Source organism: Mirounga angustirostris, unplaced genomic scaffold (genome assembly GCF_029215605.1).
Source record: "Mirounga angustirostris isolate CCGP_5_RB_7025 unplaced genomic scaffold, mMirAng1.0.hap1 SCAF_3, whole genome shotgun sequence".
Taxonomy (NCBI): Eukaryota; Metazoa; Chordata; class Mammalia; order Carnivora; family Phocidae; genus Mirounga; species Mirounga angustirostris.
This window is the reverse complement of record NW_026991711.1, coordinates 74518969-74542758: the sequence shown is the minus strand read 5'-3', so window position 1 is coordinate 74542758 and position 23790 is coordinate 74518969.

Genomic DNA, 23790 nt, shown 5'->3' with positions numbered 1-23790 from the left:
ACAACCAACAAACACATGAAGAGATACTCAACATGAGTTACCATGTCACACCTGCTAGGATGGCAATAGTAAAAATAATAATAATCAGAAAATAAGGATTGGAGAGGATATGGAGATATGGGAGCCCTTGCACATTGCTAGTGGGAATATAAAATGGTGCAACCACTGTACAAAACAGCTTGACAGTTTCTCAAAATAATATACCCAGAAGAATTGAAAACATATGTCCCTGGGGGCGCCTGATTTCAGCTCAGGTCATGATCTCAGAGTCGTGGGATAGAGCCCCATGTTGGCCTCTGCACTCAGCAGGGAGTTGGCTTGAGATTCTCCCTCTCCCTCTCCTTCTTCCCTTACCCCCACTAGCATGCTCTCTCTCTCTCTCTCAGATAAATACAGAAAATCTTAAAAAAGAAAAAGAAAAAGAAAACCTATGTCCCTGTATATATCTGTACACAAATGCTCATGTCAGCACTACTCATAATAGCCAAAAAGTGGAAACAATCCAATGTCCATCAACTGATGAACAGATAAACATGTGGTGTATCCGTGCAATTGGAATGTTATTCAGCCACAAAAAGGAATGAAAAACTGATACTTGCTACAACCTGAATGAATCTTGAAAGTATTATGCTAAGTCAAAGAAGCCAAACACAAAAGGCACATATTGTATGATTGCATATCTAGGAAATGTCCAGAATACGGAAATCCATAGAGACGGAAAGTAGATTCATGATTGCCGGGGCTGGGTGGGGCCGGGGAAGGAAGAGAGTGACTGCTTAATGGGTACGAGTTCTCCTCCAGGGTTGAAGACGTTCTGGAACTCGATGTTAGTGATAGTTGCACAACACTGTGTATGCACCAAATGTCACTAGTGGTAAAATTTATGTTATGTGTATTTTACCACAGTAAGAAAGAATCTAGAACTAAAAGAAAAAGCCTCCATCTGTGAAACTAGTCATCTGCCCGTGATGTCACACGAAGATCCTGAAGCAGGTACATCAGTGTCAAGTCTCTATTCTCTTAGAAATGAACAGTACCGAAAGATTATCAGTTAAGAAGTCCTGTGACACGGCCAGGTACTTCTGAGTATAATTCCAAGCCCTTAAATTAATGTTGCAAATCCTCTGTTACTGACTGAACGCATCCTCGCTCCTTCAAGTTCATAGGCTGAAGCCCTAATCCCAATGTGACTGTAGTTAGAGATAGGGCTTTTAGGGAGATAATTAAGTTCACAAGAGGGGGGCCCTAATCCAATAGGACTGGTGTCCTTGTAAAAAGAGGAAGGGACAGGTGTGCACAGAGGCATGACCATGTGAAGACACAGCAAGAAGGCGGCTATCTGCAAGCCAGGGAGAGAGGCTTCAATCCAGCCGCACTTGACCTCAAGCCTCCAGCCGCCAGAACTGTGAGAAATACACTCCTGTTGTTTAAGCCTCCCAGTCTGTGGTATGTTGTTGTGGTAGCCGGAGCATACTAATATACCCTGCTCCCCCCACCTCCCTCCAACTGACTAACATCAGGAATGCCCTAAGACAACTGTGAGGTCTTCCTTAAAATGCGAGGCAGCTTGGGTGAGAGCTCTATCTCTGGACCAGAGAGGGATGGCTCGAGGTGACAGGGATACGTGCTAAAAACAGTTTGAGAAAATTGCATGTCCATCTAGAATAAGATATGGTAAATGTGTGCTGATTCAAAATGATTGGAAGGTGGAGTACTAGCTAACTGATTGCTGAGAGTGGCCTATCCCACAGATCCATGTTCAATTTACCCCCCAAATATTTTATTCATTCTCTATGGATCTAACTGGAATTATGATTCCTTCCATCTTCTTTTCTAGAAATAAATCCTTAAGGGCAGAAATCAAATCTTACTCATCTTTGAGTCCCCACAGTGTGGGACGTAGAGTGGGCTCAGGCTACCCAGTCAATAAACATTTATTGAGCATGTGTATGTGCCAGGCACAAAAATACTCAGTATTGAATTGAAGTGTTAATTGTAAGGAGTTTAAAACCAATAAAACTTGGGGCACCTGGGTGCCTCAGTTGATGAAGCATCTGCCTTCGGCTCAGGTCATGATCCCAGGGTCCTGGGATCAAGCCCCGCATCAGGCTCCCTGCTCAGCTTCTCCCTCTGCTTCTCTCCTTGCTTGTGCTCTCTCAGTCGCTCTCTCTCTCAAATAAATAAAATCTTTAAAAATAAAATAAAACCTATAAAACTTACCTAAATATTAAAGCCATTCTGAGTATCAAAGCCTGGATATAAAATATCTGGTAAGATTAGGCTAAAAAAAAAAAAACGTGGTGCTTAGGAAGAAATCCTTGGACAGTGAGTGAGTTCAGAGGGAGGGAATTCCTAGTCAGAGCCTCCCCCGGCCCCACCTGCACAGACCTTCATTTGAGACTTAAGGTGAGAGATGTTTTGCAATGAGAGAAGATGCAAGAAAGGAACAGGCTGTTTCTGGATGTCACCATGTGAAAATCAACACGTAAGCCATGCACAGAATTGTGGCGGCAGCTTTGGTCCGTGAGTGGCAGGAGAAGCTCCATTGTGCCTCCATCGGTGGTCTTGACTTTGCCTCAGTGCCTGGTTTGGTCGGGACAATGTCATTGCCAGCACCTTCTGCAGGCACTGAGGGTATCACTTCTGTCCCCAGCATATGAGGCAGCACGGCTGAGAGCTAGAGGAGCCGCAAGTCAATTGCACCAGCCTCGTGGGCACCAGAAGAATGAGGCTGAGAAGAGGACACTCTGGGGGGATTCTCACAACTATGAGGAATTTCTGGGTGGAGTGGGGCTCCTCCCCGCAGAGCAAGAGAGGGTGGAGAGATGTCTAATCTTGTTACGTAGTGAGGAATTATATTGTTTCACATCCAGGCTAAGAAACTAGATTCCTTGAATCTAGTTTCATATTATTTATGAAAATAATTCAGAAGACACTTTAGATCACAGGTTCTTTGGGATTTCATATTATTTAAGATCATCGTTTTTATGACCCGGTCATGGGGGGGGGGAAGCTCATTTATCCTGGGTGTTTAGATTTGATGTAAATAGGAATTTCCTTCATCAAAGCTGCCTCACCAGTGTCCTGGTAAAAACATAAAAAGATAAAAGGACCATTGTGCTGCTTATTTTAGCAGAAGTGGAATGATGGAATTCACAGCGCAGCCTCCCGGTAATTATCCCCGTCCAAAACCTTTAACTTTTCTAAACCAAGCCCTCCCCCGTTTTTATGGTTTCAACCTTCTTTTTGTACCTTTTGGATTAGTAATAGATTTTCTTTGGCTTTTGCGAGAAGTCAATCTCTCAGGAAACAATTGAATTAAACTTAATATTTGTTTAAAAGTCCTTGGGTAGTGCTTCACATCTGCATTTCCTCAAGACGTCTCCACTGAAAGAAGAAAGAACGTTCTGCATTGTGTAGTATTCAAATGAGCAGAAAAATGTGTCATGAGTTCCATCTCCTAGAAATGTTAGCGTCCTGATAACACCTTAAGACTTGTTTAAGTATTTCAGGCCACTTCAGAGCTTTACGACATTCAGATACTTCTTGCTTAAAATTATAAGTTCTTATACAATATAACAGTTTTCCGGAGGGTCTCCAGTTTACTAGTCTTCATTACTTAATTAAAAGGAAAGGTTTTTGTTTTTTGTTTTTTTCAAATGTTTTCATGTTAGGAAATATGCTTGAATAGCTCTAAGACTGAAGCCCAATCAGTTAATAACTACTGTTTATTGAGTGTCTGATATGTTCCACAGGTATTGTGCTGAATTCTTTGATACCATTATAGTGTCTCTTCTAATGAATATGTTATTAATAAGCTAAAAAGGTTTAAATTCATCCACTTTTCTAAATTTCCTAATGAGTTAAAAAAAGAAAGCCTATGCAGAATGTCATCCAATTAATTTTAATACAAGCACTGTTAGTATTCCTTTCCCAGCTTTTATTTTTAATGAACCCGCTTCTAATGTTACACAAATGAGATGAAATGTCTTAGAAAAAATACACAAATCACTGGTATTCTTAATTTGTTACCAATTTCCTTTTTGGCGCATGATGGTTTGATTTTATAAGGTGCGCATATTTTTAGTTATTTTATTTCTGGAAGTAGGTCAGTTTACTTTGGAGATACGAGGCCGAGAAGAAAATATAAGAAAAATAGAAAGTAGAAAAGTACAGGAAAGTCCAAGATGATGAGGATATTATGCCTAAAGAAAATAAGGTGAAGGAGGTTGTTTCAAAGATCCTTCAATGTGAATGATTATTTCAGGAGGGCGCTTAGCCCTCCAGTACAGAGAAGACAGACCAGGGGGGTGGAGTCACATTTCAGAAAGTGATTTTTAAAGAGCACGCTCTAACCAGTGTGGATGAAGAAGCTGTAATGTGGATGATGAAGGAAGTAATGGAAACTCCCAACCCCCATTTCCCTAGCAACCTGTTCAATAAACTGGAGCCTTGGAAGGAGGAGGGGTGTCTCAGGATAACTGTGCCAATGGACACAGCCAGGACTAGTTAAGTTCTTGAGATCCCTTACTAGTCTTCCTTGAATCTTACCATGCCACATAAAACTTTTAGGCTTATAGTAAAGGAAACAGCAAACAAGGTTCACATTTGCTCTTTTTGACATTGATCAAACTTCCTGACTTCCTCAAGCAAATAAAATATTTTAAAACAAGACAAGATTATTGCCTCTATTAATGTATCTGGTATGCCCTTCCAAGAATATTTTAAGGTTCTGGAATAATATGCATTTTAGTGCTTCTGAGCAGAAGGAAAGGGAGAGCCGCGGCTGGGGTGGGGGGGGTGACTTGCTGCCTGAGGTTACCTTGAGACCTGGTCTGGTCTGTGGAAGTCACATGGTTCCAACCCCTGCACACTCAAAAGCCATCCGGGGTGAGTTTCAGATGTAGGCAATTTACATTTATAGACTGGGTCAAGCAAATTCGACAGTTTAAGTGAGCACTGAATGAATGGGAACATAAATACGTTGGGGCCAATAAATGGTTATATTTATAGAGTGCAGTAAAACCCATATCTCTCACTCCACTTGGAGAAATCCTGCCAACCGGATTGAATGCGTGGTCATGATATTGAGTGTTAAAACCACAGGAGAGGTGAACGCAGCTCTTTAAATCGAACTTTCAACTTCTGTAGTACTATTTCAGATGCACTTGACTATTCAATATCCTCTTGGTGGAGAATGAATAATAAGTGCTGAGACACAAGACAAAACAAAACAAAAAATGCAACCAAACAAACAAGCAAAAAACAAAACAAAAAAACAAAAAACACTTCCTTTTAAACTCATTCATACATTTCCAGAATCTTTATGAGGCTGCCAAACTCTGCCTAATTTGGGGGAAAATATAATCCACATGTTGCTTGATAGGAAGAGAAGGATTAAGCCAGCCTCCAAGTAAAAAAAAAAAAAAAAAAAAAAAATGGGTAACTGGTTCCAAGAAACAGCACTCACTGCTGTTTTCTTCATCATGGTGGGTCCTGTTTTGGTAGTGTTGGAGGAGATGCTGAAGACCAGGGCTGGGTTTACTTTAAAGGCTGAGTGTTGGAATAGATTGAGCCTCCCAAATATAAGAAGCACAGCCCCCCACTTGTTCAGTTCCGGTGCGAGGAGCAGGGTTGTCTGACACACGCCAAAATTACAGGGGCTGAGTCATGAATACAGAGCAAGCTCACTAAACCGAAGATTCTTTCTAAAACACAAGCAGAGAAGTCCAAGAGCAGTCTCCTCACCCCTCCCACGTGTCACAGAAAGTGAACACTCCCTCTCTATGGAGGTATTTTGACATTATTTGCGATGTCTCCAGCTCACTGGAGATTCCAAGATTCCTAGGATAATGAAAACTTGGTATTCTGATAATTGACCCATCAAATCTTCCAACTCCCTTAATTAATGTTCATTGTGTTTAATTTCACAATTGGCTGTAGATGTTGGCAAACTCCAGTATTTGACTATTTTTTCCCTAAGAGGTAGGATCAGGCAATGTAAGAGTTGTTGTTTTTAACCAGCTGATAAAATCATGCCATGTCTGGTTGACTGAATAAACTATGAAATCTGGGAGGTTTTCGTTTTTACTTTTGACTTGCAAGTAATTTCAAACTTGGAGAAAGGGTCGCAAGGGTAAGACTCCTATAGAGAATTCCGGGGTACCCCTTCACAATATTTGTCAATTGTTAACATTTGGGAAATCTGTTTAATGTCCAAACAATGACTCATAAAAATGGCTTAACCCTGCTCCTTCTGATTTGGGACTCTCTGTCCTACAGACATGTAGACAAAAACACCAACAGTACTAATTGTACCTTGCTCGTTAGAACAAAACCAAAAGCATTCTCTGATGCTGGTCTTTGATTTATCCATTTCCCCCCTTGTTAACAAATTATTAAATCTAAATGATATGCTTGTTAAAACGCACTTATTTGGGTAGCCCGCCCCTAACAGCTTGCCTAACTTTACACGTATCACGATGCTAAATTTTGGGCTCTAAGTGTCACAGCGAACAATATCATTTCAAGCCTTTCAATACAGAGGAAAATCTAGGACAGCCATAATGTCCAGGATTTCCTGTCTTTGGCTCTTGCACTCCATCTGCTGGCTAAAAGTTGCCTGTGAGACAGTTGAGTTGAGGACACCGTTACAATCAATTGCCTAACCCAGAGCCTCTGTGGCACAAGATTAAAACAAAAGAGAAACACTGATATTGTGCCAGCAAAAATGTACTGAATCCACAGGAAAAAGAGCAATACATAAGAAAGAAGATGACTACTGGCTGAAATGGCACCCCTGCTTACCTGGAATGTCAATCCCAGAAACCCACTCCAGGGTTTGATGACCCAGTGGGTGATGAAGGTAGGGGAGAATGAAGTTCAGATGAAGTTTGGGACACCAGGCATGGGGAACAATCAGCTGATCATCATGATTTTACTTTAAATTTTAGGTAACTTTTCTCCAAGTCACTGCTCTGAAATCTAAACCCTTTGAAGGCAAGAACTGAGTCCAATTTACATTTGTGTCATCCATAGACTGTAGATTTTCTTGTCAGATGAGTGAAGAATGGTAAACTAATTTCTTTGCTTTTGTTTAACACATGCAGGCATGCTGTTAAAGTTTTAATCTGAAATACAAATATTCAAGTAATAGATTATTACCTGAATAGTACACAATAGCAAAATATCTAGGAACTAATAGCTTTTCTGTAGCCAAAGTTATATACACCTATTTAGTCATTTTTTCAATTTCAATCCAACCTATATGCAGAAACTAATTTTCTACTTAGAATCCTAATATTCTCGACTTGGAATGGGCTATAAAAGGTATATACTTTACATCCAAAATCAATATCCGTTAGGGTTTGAAACACTATCATAAATAATTCTACAGATCCCATCTACAGATCCCATACCCTTTGAAAGCCTGTTCTGGGTTTAATCATATTTGCAACATATCCTTAAAACAGGCAAAATAATTGTCATAATTCCATAGTACTGACAGTCACACCAGAGTGAAACATGGAGGTGCTGGTTAACTAAGGCAACATGGAGACAGCCTTTTATACAACATTAAATCAAAATCTCCAAGGGACCAGATCTTTTTTGCACAAACATCCCCCATTCTTAACTTCGTGTCTGCTTTTGATTTAAGAAGTCTTGCCGGCAAGTTTCCCTCGGGGTCAAAATACAGTACAATAGTATAGTTCCAACGAAAGACACAAAGAGTGGAAAATAATATCTGTCATTTACTGAAGACCTACTGTGTGCCGTAGATTGTTTGTATATGTTGTCTCATGTAATCTCCCAAAACCCATTTGGGAGCATAGTTACACACAGAGCTCAGCTTTGGCCTCCTTGTCCAGCTGAAATCTACCATTTGCCTCTGCGGTCAGCTTCGGAAGCTTGCTTTGACAGTCTCTCCAGCATCCCTGAACTTGTATGATCAGTGGTCATCTTCTTGCATAGGCTACCATCATATCTAATCATTATAACATGTTTGTAGAAAAGCAAACATGGGGGCGCCTGGGTGGCTCAGATGGTTAAGCGTCTGCCTTCGGCTCAGGTCATGATCCCAGCGTCCTGGGATTGAGCCCCACATCGGGCTCCTGGCTCAGCGGGGAGCCTGCTTCTCCCTCTCCCTCTGCCTCTCCCACTGCTCATGCTCTCTCTCTCTCTCTCTCTGTATCTCTTTGTCTCAAATGAATAAATAAAATTAAAAAAAAAAGAAAAGAAAAGCAAACATGGTGTGACATTCGGATGAGTTGTTAATATTGAAATACAGCACTTACTTTCAAATATAGGTAACTGTTTCTACATGAAACTTGACCGAAAATCACTTTTGTGCATTTAGAGTTTGGAATTCTATCAGTCAGTCGAAGTATAAAATTATGTTTATTATAGTAAGACTATGCTGAGTATGGAAATCATAAAGATTATGTAAAAGAAAGTATGTTAGCTTCTAGATACATCCTTTTTTGAATCAACAAATGTTCGCGCAAATTGAAATGATAATATGAGGCAGAATAATAAGGATTATCAATTATATCATAATTGTAGATTTTGTAGAATTGTTTTTGTGTACTAGCATTCTTAAAATTAAATAAAGTGACAAGTAAGAACTGTATTTCTTTTTTCATTTTTTTAAATTCTATGTAAGCCATGATCCTTTTAAGGAAAAATACTATTTAGAAATTCAACCTTTTTATGGATGCTTTAAAATCAGCATGTTAACCTTACCACTAAAAATTTCACAGGAAAAACTCCTAAATCACTCTACAGCAACATCCAGGATAAATCATCTCTGATCTAGATGTAGTAAAAACTAAAGGAAGAAGAACAGAATATTTGCTTAAAAATGAGCTGCTCGGGGGTGCCTGAGTGGTTCAGTTGGTTAAGCGTCTGCCTTTGGCTCAGGTCATGATCCTGGAGTCCCGGCATCGAGCCCCGCATCGGGCTTCCTGCTCAGTGGAGAATCTGCTTCTCTCTCTGACCCTCCCCCCACTCATGTGCTCTCTCTCTCTCTCTCATTCTTTCTCTCTCTCTCTCTCGAATAAATAAATAAATCTTTTTCAAAAAAAATGAACTGCTCAAATACTTTGCTTCTCTACCAGTCAAAGGTGAAAATGGGTTCTATCTAGTATTGAAAAATGTAGGTAGTTAGGGGCACCTGGGTGGCTCAGTCGGTTAAACGTCTGCCTTCAGCTTGGGTCATGATCCCAGTGTCCTGGGATCAAGCCCTGCGTCAGGCTCCCTGCTCAGCAGGGAGTCTGCTTCTCCTTCTCCCCTGCCCCTCCCCCCTGCTTGTACGTGCTTTCTCTCTCTCCTCTCAGATAAATAAATAAAATCTTTTTTAAAAAATGTAGGAAGCTACCAGAAATCTAATAGTTGACAGTGAAGAAATTATTATTTGTTTCCCATAATGTTAAATTTATAACATTTGGGCACCTGGGTGGCTTAAGCGTCTGACTCTTGGTTTCAGCTCAGATAACGATCTTAGGGTCATGAGATCAAACTCTGCATTGGGCCCTGTGCTCAGCGCAGAATCTGCTTGAGATTCTCTCTCCCTCTCCTTCTGGCCCATCCCCTGTCAAGTGTGTTCTCTTTCTCTAGATAAATAAAGTCTTTTTTTTTTTTTAAAAAGTATAACATTTGACCGATAAAATCTTAAATAATAAAACTTGTTAATGTAGTATTTGACTGAAAAAAAAAAGATTAATTCTCTACCCCAACATTTATTCATAGCCTTTGCAATGTAACTTTGAGGACCCTCCCTTGAAGAGGGGGAGTCTATTTCCCCACTCTGAATCTGAGCAGCTCTGTGATTTACGCTAGCCAACAGAACGCAGCAGAAGTGACTGATAATGCCAGTCCGAAGCTTAATCTCTAGAGACCTCACTGGTTTGCATGCTTCTGCTCTCACTCTTTGAACCCTGCTGTGCCCTGAGAACTGGCTCAGTTGTCTACTGGGAATAGGGGAGACCACTTAGAACAGAGACTGGTTGTCAGAGGGGATGGCAGCCTGGACCCGTCAGCCCCCAGCTGGCCTGCCAGGCGACTGCAGCCGTGTGAGTGAGCAGACTCACACTCAGACTCACACTCAGCAGAACCCGGCTGAGATCCCCTGGGTGTGACCCAGAGCAGCACAACCACCCGGCTGACTGACAGAATGCTGGTGAAAGATGAATGTTCAGTATTGTTTGCCGCTGAAGTTTGTGGTTGCACAGCAGTATCCTGAGAATGCATAACTGACACACTTAGTGTTACTTTTTTAGAACGATTCAGGCTTATTCTTTTATTCTAGAAATCCATGTTATGATGGTAATACTTGGATTTGGCTTCAGTGACCTGACCATAAAGAATATTCAACCAAAGCATGGATTTGATGTTTCTCCATGAGTTAAGAATTATCATCTCCAATGTGTAACTTAAAAGCCCCCCACGCACACAACCGAGGGTTGGGAAGATTTCTCAGGTCCAAGTCAGATCTATCTGCCTCCAGAACGGTGTTCTTAACCACTGAGTTACACAGTGCCTGGGATGAGCTCAGCAAGAATGGAGTGTTCACTTACAAGAAGTCAACCTATGGCCCGATGGACGATTTATCCTGGGTAGGAAATGAAGAAGTCCCCTTCCATTTGGGAACTGATATCTGTGCATGAAAACAAACTTGATTTTCTGGGAAAAGAGACTCTGGATGGAAGGAAATGCCGTAAACCCACCACAGACCAGCACAGATGCTCAGTAAAAGTGTACTGAGTTCATGAAACTTCCTTATCAATGAAATATGCTTTGCAGCCTAAAGAAAGGAAATCTGTTAAAATTATGATTTTATATTACAGTCCTTTCTGTTATTCTACTGACACATTTACTCCGAAATTAGGCAAGAGCAATTATTTGACCATATGCCTGGTTAGTCTACTGCCCTCCTCTGATTGGATGAAACTGACATTTGAAGAAAGGTGTTGGGAGTGAAGCAGTGTGTTTGTAGGAGAAACACAGAGCAGCAAACTCTCTTGTGAGTAAATATTTGAGGGAAAGACAGTATATCACTTGGACAGAGAAGAGCAAGGTGGCTCCAGGCTCAGCAGCCTCGGCATCCTTGGAGAATGTGTTAGAACTGCCCATTCTCGGGTCTTTGGTTTCAACAAACCATTTAGGTGCTTCTGATGCCCACTGAAGGTGAAGAACCACCAGGGAAGAGGAAGGTGCCATTCAAAAGGAGGGTTTTTCTTCCTTACACACTTTAAGCTTGGGTCTTGCACATCGTTCAGAGAGGTGGAACCGGGCAGCTCTGACCCTCCCGGTTCTCTGCTCCCTGAGGCTGCTGGAGGCACTGGAGTCTCCTTGCTCGCTAGCTCAGTTGGTGAACAATGAACGGAGGCAGGGGAAAGGCAACTAACAGAGGAGCCCAGCCCACCTGTGGCCTCCTCACTCTGCTCCAGCTTCCCTTACTCCTTTAGCTTAACCCTCTGGCTGCCCCACAAGGTCAGAGCACTTAGTATGTCATGCAAAAAACATTTCCCAGTCAAGTGCTTTGCCTCCAGCTGTGAAATTGAGTAGTGGCCGCAAAATCCCAAGGGAAGAATCTCTATTAGCAGCTGTAGTTGCTATTTTGAAACTGCAGAAGAAAAGAGTTTGTGAGGGAGGACAAGATTATGTATTATGGACAGGAAAGAAGTTTTAAGATATCCTTTTCTCTTGAAGGTCAGGAATGACACATCCAGTAGAAGAAATGCAACATAATTTTAATGTCTGCATTGGAGTTTTTTTGTTGGAATAATTTTTAGTTAATTGTTGCAAAGCTACTTCTGAAATCAGTCTCAAGAAATTTAGCTTGTATGTACTTGAGAGCTTGTGGAATTAGAAGATGAAAAATCAGCCGGTGCAGATTCTAGGAAGGTGTGCTCCTTGCTGAATGCTTGGCTGGAGTGATGTGTGTACGTGTATTCAGGAACACTGTCTAAAGTATGGGACAGAAATCAAAAGCACCTTATATAATAGACATGACGGATTCAAGTGATTACTCAGATCTGGAATTCTTCCCTTTCATTTCATGGCTCTCCATAAGAACGAGTTGTAAAGGTCCAGTTAAATGCTGTGAACCATTCATGGGATGTAAGGATACTAAACCTGTGGGGAAGTTCAGCCATGGACGATTCCATTAATATAGCCATCATTTCATTTACCTAGCAAGTGTTTATTGAGGCTCTACCATGTGGAAGGCATGCATGAAGCACTGGGAATAGAAGAGTAAAAGTCAGTCTAGAGGATGCAGATAAGATGTGATGAATGCTGAAACAAATCTGGCTTAACGGATCTCAGAAGAGAGAGCCAATGAGGACACTGGAGAGAAGGCTTCTCAGCCGAGCGAAGAAGAGGCAGTGGATATTTCAGGCGGGAAGACAAGACTCAGAAGGCAAACCTGTCTGAAAACAGCCTATGAGAAGGCCTTGTGCCTGGAAGAGCATGGGGAGGGGTGCTGGGGACTGGGGCAAGGAGGAGAATTCAGGTGGGATGGATTCTGCAGGTGGGGCAAGGGAATTCAACTGTCACCCCCATAGTTTGCCAAGGTTAGTTAGATGATCGATAACTCTACCAGAAGTCTGAAGACTGCCTGGGCAGGTGGATAAAGAGGGCAGAGAGTTTGATCTGAGATGAAAACAGAAACGAACGGAACATTTGTCATTTGTCTCTTATTCGTTACAAGATACATCCTAGCTGCTCTCACTACCTAAGCTGATACTTCCCCAACCAAAGCAGGCAGAACTTCAGAGTCTCTGGAGGGGGCAGGTATAAAACTCATTGTTGGGGCGCCTGGGTGGCTCAGTCATTAAGTGTCTGCCTTCGGCTCAGGTCATGATCCCAGGGTCCTGGGATGGAGCCCCGCATTGGGCTCCCTGCTCCGCGGGAAGCCTACTTCTCCCTCTCCCACTCCCCCTGCTTGTGTTCCCTCTTTCGCTGTCTCTCTCTGTCAAATAAGTAAATAAAATCTTTAAAAAAACCCCAAAAACTCATTGTTATAAGAGCATTGACAATTTGGAAAATGAAACAAACACATCACTTTTGAAATTTTCCAATATCATTCAAGAAAGAACAGAAAAATTATTTTTAATCCTAAGGTATATGTGGTTCAAAATGTTGAATACTATTGATCCTAAAGCACCTCTTATAAATGCATCCAGTAACTAATATTTATTGAAAACCAAATAATGCCTGTCATTTACATTTTGTTTTAGTTGCTGGTGGGATTATTTTCCCATTAAGTATTTTCTAGGAAAATCCTCCTACTCCATGAGTAAGACTACCTTCTTTTTTTTTCCCCCCTAAAGCACCTTTTGAACATCCTAATATTCTGAAGTAGAAGGATGTTGCTTGATACAGGAGAGAATGTATGCTTGGGCCTCAGCTACTGCTTTGGGAATAAGTTATGTGAAACAAATACTAATCTATTGGCCCAGATATTTTATTTTCAGTTAATATGTAGCCAGATAGATTTTTACACAGTGCAGAGTGTGTGGGGGGGAAAGCAAGATTCATAATAGGAAAATATATAAACTATGAAAAAAACACAAATACAGGTCTCCTAGGTGGAAAAGCTACAAACATGGCTCTGGAGGGAAGTGTGATCTTTCTTCATAAACTAGGTGACTGAGCTGACCAGAGGGGAACAAAAAGTCTCTCACGCCCCCTGGTGTCTTCTGCTGGGACTTGCAGCATTCCACAGTTCTTGATTGAGTATTTTCAGGAGAAAAGATTTCCTGTAGATTTTCTCCTAACACAGAAAAATTCACATCACAGTGAATGAATTCTGATTCCCTGTTTTTATTTATGTGAGACTTTATTATCTATAAAAGTAATTCAAATATCTATCTAAATATGAAAGACAGGAGGGCCCCGTGTTTGCTGATGACTGTTACTGAGTTTACTCCAGCTATAAAATGGGGCTAAATAAGAATTCTGAGAGCATGAGGTCCTCCAGATGGCTGCCAACACTGAACACATGTCTTAAGTAATTACTAGCAGGGGACAGGGACAAGGACTGAGTGGCTATAAAAAGCAGTAGAGTTTGGTAAGCAAAGGGACCATAGCCAAGGAAGAAAATCAAGACTACAGGAGAAGAACCCGAGTTAGGAATTTTGTGGAAAGTACAAACATAGACTAGACCATGGGAGGAAGAAAAACATGAACGGATTGGAATTTTGAATGTTGCTCCAATCTAATTTGGATCAAAGATAGAGAATCAAATAAACATCTATCAAAACAAAAAGAGGTGGGGGGAGAAGAAATCCCATTTCAGAGAAATAATCAAAATAATGTGATCAAACAAGTGAAGAAAGTGGTTTATATACATTTGCTCCTACCAGTTGTACTAGAAGCTTCAGACATTTGTTTAAAAATTTTAAATATCTAAAGAACATGAACAAATTAAAGACCAGACAACAGGCTTTGGAAAAATATTTTTCAGGCATGTGATTTTTGGCGGGAGGAGGAAATAGAACACTTGGCTTGGTGACTCTATTGGTTTACCTGTTGCCTTGAAAGCCAAATCTCCTGTACAGTGATTGGAGACATAAGAATTCTCTTTTCGAGTTTTCATTATCCAAGTTTCTGGGAAAAGGGGTTTCTAGGGCATGGCTCTTTACACTCACAGCTCAGCAAGTTCTGGACTTCTATCTAAATAGCTGGTTAAACTGGTAAAATGCGAAATACATAAAGGTGTGACCAGTTTGTGGGTCTGTGTTTGAAGTCCCTGCGTGTGCTCTCTGCATGTAGCGATGAAACCTCAAGGTGGGTCCCTATGGACGCCGATTTGCACTCCTAGCATGCCTAAGAATCACCTGGAGACCTTGAATAAACACAGATCGGGTGGGAGAGTCAACCGTCAGAGTCCGATTCTGTAGATCTGCGGTGGGGCTAAGAACTTGCGTTTCTTTTTTTTTTTTTTCTTTAAAGATTTTATTTATTTATTCATGAGAGACAGAGAGAGAGAAGCAGAGGGAGAAGCAGGCTCCCAAGGAGCAGGGAGCCCGATGCGGGGCTCCATCCCAGGACCCTGGGATCATGACCTGAGCCGAAGGCAGACGCTTAACCGTCTGAGCCACCCAGGTGCCCAGAACTTGCGTTTCCAGTAAGTTCCCTGGCCACGCTGGAGCCCGCCCTGAGAACGGCTGCGTGGGGCAGTTCTTGAGGAGCTGGTTGGATGGGTGAGGAAGGAGAAGATTGGATGTGTCTAGAACATTCCCCGTGACGCTTCATCTCCCTTTGAGGTCCGAGGCAACCCTCTGCACAGAGCTGACCCATCCCCAGGCTGCCAGGAGCAAACGGTGCGCAGCGGGGTTCTCGGGCACTTTCCTCTCTTTAGCGGATTGACCGGCAGGCGCGGCACAAACACCCAAGCCCACGCAGGCGCCAGACTCCTCCGCTCACCCCCAGCGCCCCACTGTGGACCTTCCCACTAGAGATGCAAGGAGCGCGTGGAGCGAAGGCGCCTCCCGGCACCTGGCACCCCCGCCCTGCCCCTCTCCACCTGCGTCCCGCCCAAGCCCCGCCCTTCCCTCCGGACGCGCGCCCCGCCGAGCCCCGCCCAGGCCCTGCTCTGCCCCTCCCCTCCACGCCTGCGTCCCGCCCAAGCCCCGCCCTTCCCTCTGGACGCGCGCCCCGCCGAGCCCCGCCCAGGCCCTGCTCTGCCCCTCCCCTCTCCACCTGCGTCCCGCCCAAGCCCCGCCCTTCCCTCTGGACGCGCGCCCCGCCGAGCCCCGCCCAGGCCCTGCTCTGCCCCTCCCCTCTCCACCTGCGTCCCGCCCAAGCCCCGCCCTTCCCTCTGGACGCGCGCCCCGCCGAGCCCCGCCCAGGCCCTGCTCTGCCCCTCCCCTCCACGCCTGCGCCCCGTCCAAGCCCCGCCCCATCCTCCCCTCCCCACCTGCGCCCAGCCGCCTCCGCCCGAGCCCAGCCTCAGCGCTGCCCTGCCCCTCCCCTCTGAGCGCCCTTGGTGCGGCCCCGCCTGCACTCAGACCCGCACAGGCCTGAGGGGCGGGGAGGAACCCAGGATCTTTAAAAGGAGGAGTGGGAACCACGCACTCTGGTGGCCTGGCAGCAGCTGGGGTAGGAAGTGCTTACGTGGGCTCAACCTGCCCTGCGCTTTGGGGGCGCTTCAGGAGGCTTGCTCCTTCCCCTTGGGTGTGGTATTCAGTTTCTCGGGCTGTTTGACAGGTAGCCCAAGTGGAGGAAATCGCGTAAGCTTGAAGGACGCTTCAGCACGAAGTAAAAGATCCTTGATTCTATATCCGCAGAGGACCACCTTCCTCCTCAGGCCAGCTTCCCTTCTCCCTCGGCCCAGCTCACACACACACCCTGGTAGGTGCTGCGCGGGCTCTTGGTTGTGGCTCTATGTCCCCAGGTTCAGTGGTCCCGTGTCTCTCCAGAGCCCCCGCCTATCTGTCTGAGCAATCAGCCTTGAGAGATGCAGTCTGGCAAGAGACCGCAGATGTCTCTCGTAAGTTCCTTTCCACGAGAAAGCCTCCAAAAAAGATGTAATGAGTGGAAATGAGATTTTAACAGGGAGCTTTGGGACACGAAATGTTCCCAAATGATTTACATAGGGTGGTCCACAGCTGGGCTAATTTGTATGTCGGGAAATCTTTTCTCAATGAGCCTCAGCGGCTGGGAAAAGATAGTTTTTAGGGACTAGGCAAGACTCTGTCAAAGTTAATCATGTATTTAATATTTTTTTCCTAACCAGATAGTGACCTGTATGATGTCAGCTAACTGGCTTTTCAGGTGGCCTGCTGTCACCCTAGGGCCAAGGAAAATGGGTGTCCGGTTGGGGCTGCATAATAAATATTTACTACAAAGGCATGTAAAAGCATTGAGTCCAGCATTCCTGAAAATGACCCGTGGAACCCCCATGGCAGTTGGGGGCACCTTCCGTACTTGCTGGCATTTAGTTCACAATGACTCAATCATCTCCCATCCTCCCGCCCCCCCCCCCCCCCCTCTACTGGAGCATGACCCCCTTTCAGAGATTTCAGTGAGGTGTTCTTGCTGATCTTGAACAAGTTTCCTTTCCACTTAAAGTCACTCTGTGTGTGCTGACCCCAAGACAGAACCCAGGCATTTGCACCTGACTCCCCAAACACTAGTAAGGTAGTAGTGTGTTTTGGGGGGTTGAGACAGTAAGTTATCCCCCTGGAGATGCAGGGCTCAGCTTCCTTCTCTTTTCACTCCGCTGTCCCCTAAGCAAGATCATCTATCTCCATGGAGACCATGGACCAGATTCGATCTCCACCTGAAGCCCCTTTCTCAGCGCTCCTGTGTGCTCAGCTGCTTCCCTTAAACCTCCTTTTGACTGTTGTAAAAGTCTCCTCGTACTTAGTGTATCTTTGGCAAAACCTGAAATAGTTATTGCTGGAATGTGCCCGGACCCTTGCAGCCTCTAGCTTGTGGGGTTGCAACCATGGCAACAACTGAGGGAGTTCAGGAGGTTGTGACAAAAGGTGAATGAATCCCTTTTCAATATGTTCTGCCATTTCTTGGTTTCTGGTTGGCTCATTTCATACACATCTTTTTACAGCATTTTCCAGGAATATGTATATAGAGAGGGGGGTGATCAATATTGGTTAGATTTGTTGTTATCTATGTTAGTAGTGAATACAACTCTGAAGAGTTAGCAAGAATGACTCTTGCTCTTCTTAACTTGAGGATGATTTGTGTGCTCAGGCACATTGGCATGGTGGGCCCATGACGGTTCTGCGTCTGTGGCTTCACAGCCCTCTTGGGAGCTTTCCTGGGGTAATCTGAAACCTCCCATACACAGAGGGCAGGAGAGACCAAAGAGGCGGGCCACTCCAGTTTGGCCGGTGGCAGTTTTAATAATAGCACAGGGAACATACGAGGCTTGTCTCTGACGGCAGCAAGATGAATGGATCCCTGCACCTGCCCTCCAAATTTTGAGAGCTTATAAACAGGCCCTAACTGGGCTCGGCCACGTATACCATGCAGGTGTTCTCAACATCACATCACCATCTCAAGGCTCTGTCCTTGCAGCAGCCTCTGGCAGTGGGAAAGACAAGTGGAACCCACATTCCCAAGACAGGGGAAGGCATGAGGTGCCTCTGAGTGCACCAGTCCAGCTCATGGGTCAGTCAGCGATCACATTTCCCAACACACCCACATATTCGTGGTTTTCTTCCTTATAACTAGAAAAAGCACATAGAGATCAACACTTCAAACTGCTTACATTAAGGTTAATTTAACAACAGCCATGAGCCTACCTAGAAAGGTGAGTTGGGTCAGTTGGTGAAAGAACTTGAATGCCATCCTGAAGAGCTTGGACTTAGTATTTATGAATAAGAAAGAATGGCATGATACATCTACCAACGGGGTTACCTTAGGAAATGCAACAGGACAAAAAATGAATAGCTGGCACCCATAAAAAGAGGTAAATAATAACTTGGTGGTGGAAGGTGAAGATTTGATGGTTTAGGTGGGAAGAGACCATAAACAAGGAGATGGTTCTGCTGTGTATAAAAAAATGAATAGGAACTTTTGAGTGGGGAAGAGTAGAAAAAAGACCAAAGGAAGTGGGGAGAAAAGAAGGAGGGGCTGGACCCCATGACTGTAATTGGAAACTAGTGTAGGGATTTGTATTTAATCCTAAATGCAATAGGAAGTCGTCAAAGATTTTAAGCAGAATAAGGCTATTCTAAGTCAAATAGAAGTTTAAAAGGAATTCCCATGACTTATCTGAAAACTTCCCTGACAGCACCTGTGTTTTCCGCTTACCAAATTATTTCCTTAGGTTAAAAGTGCAAGTGGAGTTGCTGTGCCGAAGGTTATATATATATATATATATGAAATAATTTAATCCTTTATTAATTATTGGCTAAGGACCATAATGAGTGTTATATTGTGCTACAGTATGCTGATGGTCCACGAGTCTATTATTTTCCCCTATACTGAATGCTCTAGAATAATCATGTTTTTTATTGTAAACAGAAATTTGGGAAAAATAGAAAATAAGTTTATTCTGAGACAAATCCTCTTTCATAGGGGATATCAGTAGATAACCATGGATTTGTTATGTATGGCGTAGGGAATGCTTTTAAATGGTGAGCTCAGGCTGCACTATGTATATCTCAGCAGCAGTCATGACAAGAACCTGTGTATGAGTTAGGAGCTAAGTTTGTCTGCAAGTAATTCAAAGCTGGCAAACAGTGGCTTAACCAAGTTAGTGGCTTTATAGTATTCAGATCAGGGCTGGTATATATTTCCAGGATGCCATTGCAGATTGGATTCCTGTCTTTCTGCTCATTCATTTATAGGATGTGCTTGTTGCCTCATGGTACATCATGGCTGCTGTGACTCCAACATCAGGCCCTTGTGGGAATGAAGCAAGAAAGGGCGAGCAGTAAAACACATGTGCCAGTTGGGTATGGTCCTCTCTTAAGGGTCTTTCCTGGATTGCCCCCTCCCCTAATATGCTTTTAGATTGTTTAGCCTGTGAAGACATCTTCAAAGGAAGCTAGGAAATGTAAATATAATCAGACTGTTAATAGGGAACATGAGGAAAGTGATTGTTGGTAGACAAGTGGTAGTCTCTGCCACAGATGTGAGAGGATGGTGCAGTGACTTTGGCCACAACTCTGGATAAGAAAAGTATATCAAATTTTAAGTTTACAAATGATAAAGAAATTTTTATTGGTTACCTATTGCCATATAACAATTTACTCCAAATATTAGAGACTTAAAACCAACAAACATTTATTATTATTTCATTGAAGACATGAAAAAGGCATGCATTTCTTCTATTAAGAAAAAAAGAAAGGCAATTAGAAGCCTCCAGAAAACCCAAAAGCTATAGAAGAAAATTATGCTCTGAATATGAAGGAAAATTAAAAGTTGTATGACCTTGAACAGTTGATGGCATATAAAAAGAGATGGAAAGAAGAATAGAGAGAATATGTTTGTCCTCAAAGCCTGTCAGTCTTGTCAAGGAAGACACAGGCCAGTGAAATTGAACACAGAGAACTGTAGAGAAGGAAAGTTAATCCTAGAATACGACTTGGTTCGGTAGGGAACAGGGAACAGGGAACGTATAGAATAAAAAGAATGTAAACCAGAATCTGTGGGGCAAGAATTCAGGTGTGCTTTAGCTTGATTAAGGTCTCTCATGAGGTTGCAATCAAGATGAGCATCATTTAGGGTTGCATCCCATCTGAAGGCTCAATCGGAGAAGGATGTGTCACTCATGTGCTTGTTGTCTGGATTCAATTCCTCATACACCATCAGATTTAAAGCCACAAGTCCTTGCTGGCAGTTGGCTAGAGGCCCCCCTTAGCAACCTTCTGACTGACTGTTCCCATAGGGTAGCTCACAACGTGGTAGCTGGCATTCATCAGAGCAAGTAAGAGAACCAGAAAGATGGCCAAATGAAATTTGAAGTCTTTGTCACTTAACCTCATGACATCCCATGTACCTTTGACCATATTCTATATATTAGAAGCAAGGTGCTAGCTGCAGCCTATACTCAAGGGGGTAAATTTACACAAGTACATGAATACCAGGAAGCAGGGACAACTGCATAACACCTTAGAAGCTGCCAATCACCATGTCTGTCTTGGGCAAGGATGCATAGATCCCATTTCCTTGCAGAGCTCTGAGGAATTTGCCTAAGAGCAGGACCAATTATTCTTCTCCCTCCTAAGGCATTTTCTTCTGCCTACTTGAGATAAGCATGCATTTTGACACTTATCCCTCTTTTTTGTCTCATTTTTTATAATTATTTAAAATTTTTCTCTTGGTTACTTACCTTCATAACTTTATTATTTTCCCAAATTTTTATTTAAATTCTAGTTAGTTAATATATAGTGTAATATTTGTTTCAGAAGTATAATTTAGTGGATTCATCATAACTTTTTTAAACCTCTACTCTTTTTCCATCAACTTTAGTCTCTTGACTCCTATGTTAGTCTGCTCGAGCTGCTGTAACCAAATACTACAGACTAGGAAGCTCAAACAACAGAAATTAATTTTCTCACAGTTGCAGAGCCTGGAAGTCCATAATCAAGGTTCTGTCAGGTTTGGTTTCTGGTGAAGTTTTTTCTTCTGGCTTATAGACGGCCACCTCCTCACTGTGTCTTCCCATGCCCTCTTCTCTGTGCACAGAGATCTGTGGGGTCTCTTCCTCTTATGAGGACACCAGCCCTATCAGATTAAGGCCCCACCCTTCTGAACTCCTTTAACATTATCTCCCTAAAAACCCTAGCCAGATACAGTCACACCAGGGGTTAGGGTTTCAACATATGAATATTAGGGAAACGATTCAGTCCATAGCAACTCTACTGTATAAATGAATGCTTCTGCATTTTCCTCCTTCTATTAGCTATATCTTTACCTGTACCTCACTGTACCTATCTCCTCTTCTATTAACTACACCTTTGTTTTGCATTTTCATAGCTGTTAATATTTGTATTCTAAGCATTGTGTGCTTCATTGCAAGTTGAGTCTATACATTGAAAGCCAATGAACAATAGTTAAATTCTTTTTATTCTATATGTTCCCTGTTCCCTACCGAACCAAGTCGTATTCTAGGATTAACTTTCCTTCTCTACAGTTCTCTGTGTTCAATTTCACTGGCCTGTGTCTTCCTTGACAAGACTGACAGGCTTTGAGGACAAACATATTCTCTCTATTCTTCTTTCCATCTCTTTTTATATGCCATCAACTGTTCAAGGTCATACAACTTTTAATTTTCCTTCACATTCAGAGCATAATTTTCTTCTATAGCTTTTGGGTTTTCTGGAGGCTTCTAATTGCCTTTCCTTTTTTCTTAATAGAAGAAATGCATGCCTTTTTCATGTCTTCAATGTAATCCCACTTCTCAATCATAGTATCTACTATATGAAATCCTCTTAATTCTTTAAGTCTTGATTTTCAGAACATTATGACCTCCTGTTCCAATCTGTATCTGCTTTGGGAAAGCTAATACAGACTGTGTGAGTTTGTCCATCAAACTGTGTGAGTTTTATCTTTGTTACAAGGGAAGATGATATTTTCCAAGCTGCTGTTGCTTTTTAATTTCCCAGACTTCCTGAAGCTGTTTTTACACCTAGCTTCTTTGCATCTAGTTTTGACCAGTGTGACTAGTTTTGGTAAACGTGGGCAGATGTGATATACACCATTTCCTCCTGTAGTCCAAATGGAATTCCTACACATGATCATCTCCTTCCATGACAGCCTTGGGAGCCCTGTGTTGAAGGTGGTGTCACAAGATGTAAGAGGTCTAGATCTTTGAGCTTTGAGAAGCAAGTTGTACAAAAGCTACCTGGGTTCATGACCCTGGGACCATGAACTTTGTGTGACTGAGAAATGAGTGTTATGGTTTTTGGAAGTTGTTGGATACAGCATCTGCCAATCCTGACTAGTTCAGAGATTGGTGCTGCAGAAGTACTGCAGGCTAACATATGCATCAGTGGCTCAATGGTCAACTTGTGGGCTGCAAGAAAACAGATACCAGGCTGTGAGAAGATGGAGGCTCATGTTGTGCATGTCTGACAGAGGTGTCACCTGTAATAACTTTGCAAGCAGGTCATGGGCTTGGTAAGCCAATGGCTCTAGAGGATGTGACTGGAAAGAATAATATTGTCATTGATGCATTTGGCAAGGAGTTCAGAGTAAATTGGCCATTTTGCAAGCAGATAGGAAAGAGAAGTGAGAATGCAAAGATTATAAGGATCTTAAAGGACTGGAAAGCTAACTTTAAGTGGTGAGACATGGGATTTAAAAGTCTTCAGTTGTCATGAACTTAGTGAGATTTTTCGGCTGTACAGAGTGACTGAGCCTTGTGGCAAAGATCCAATTAATAGTATGGTTTTCCCACTTAAACTAATAAATTCAAGTTCCCTAGTATTAAGGTAAGAGAGACATGTGGGCAAGAATGGGGGGGAAAAAAGATTTGAGGACTGTATCTAGGAAAAAATTGGGGTTAATGACACATGACACTGATTGAAGCGAGTATATCAGGAGCTTCCTAAAATTTTGATTGAATTATATTGTCAGAGAAACATTGAAGCAGACTTGTACACAGATTATTGGCGGAGATCTAAAACAAGCTTGTTCCTACAGGAAGCAGGCTGTGAAAGTTGTGTAGCCCCTAAGAAGGGCATATTCCCCAACCCCTCTCCAGATGTCATTGAGGGAGAATAACACATAAAGAACCTCTCAGAAATCAGGTAGATGCAGCAAAGGAAACGGACAAGAGATTCCTTCTAAAAGCTAATCCACAGCCTCGTTAGGGATGTTCCCCAATTCCAGGTAAGGGAATTTTCACCATACCTACTTTGTGGGATTCCTTCATGTGGACCAGTGACAGCTGTGTGTCTTCCAGTTTTCCTTTTTTTCAAATGAGAGATTTTATTGCAGTTTCCCTGTCCATGCTGCACCATTGCATTCTGTGTGTGTGGTGGGGAGGGTAGATAACTGGTCTCTTAGGCCACAGGTGACCATATTGTAGTAACTTGGAGAAAACTAGTATCAGTGGATGCAGTGATTGGAAGAAATGTTGAGTCCTCTCCTCTGAGGAGAAGCAAGTGTATTCTCTGTGTAGGGAAAAGAACAAAATGGTTCAGTATTATGTGTTCACAAAACTGTTTTGTTTTCCTCCTAGCCATAGACATGGACTACGTTTCAAGAGCCTACATAGACCATTTAGGTAGTACCAAATAACCAGTCTGGCCAAAATTGAATGGTGGCAGAGGTGATAAACTGATACACAGTAGTGCTTCTAAA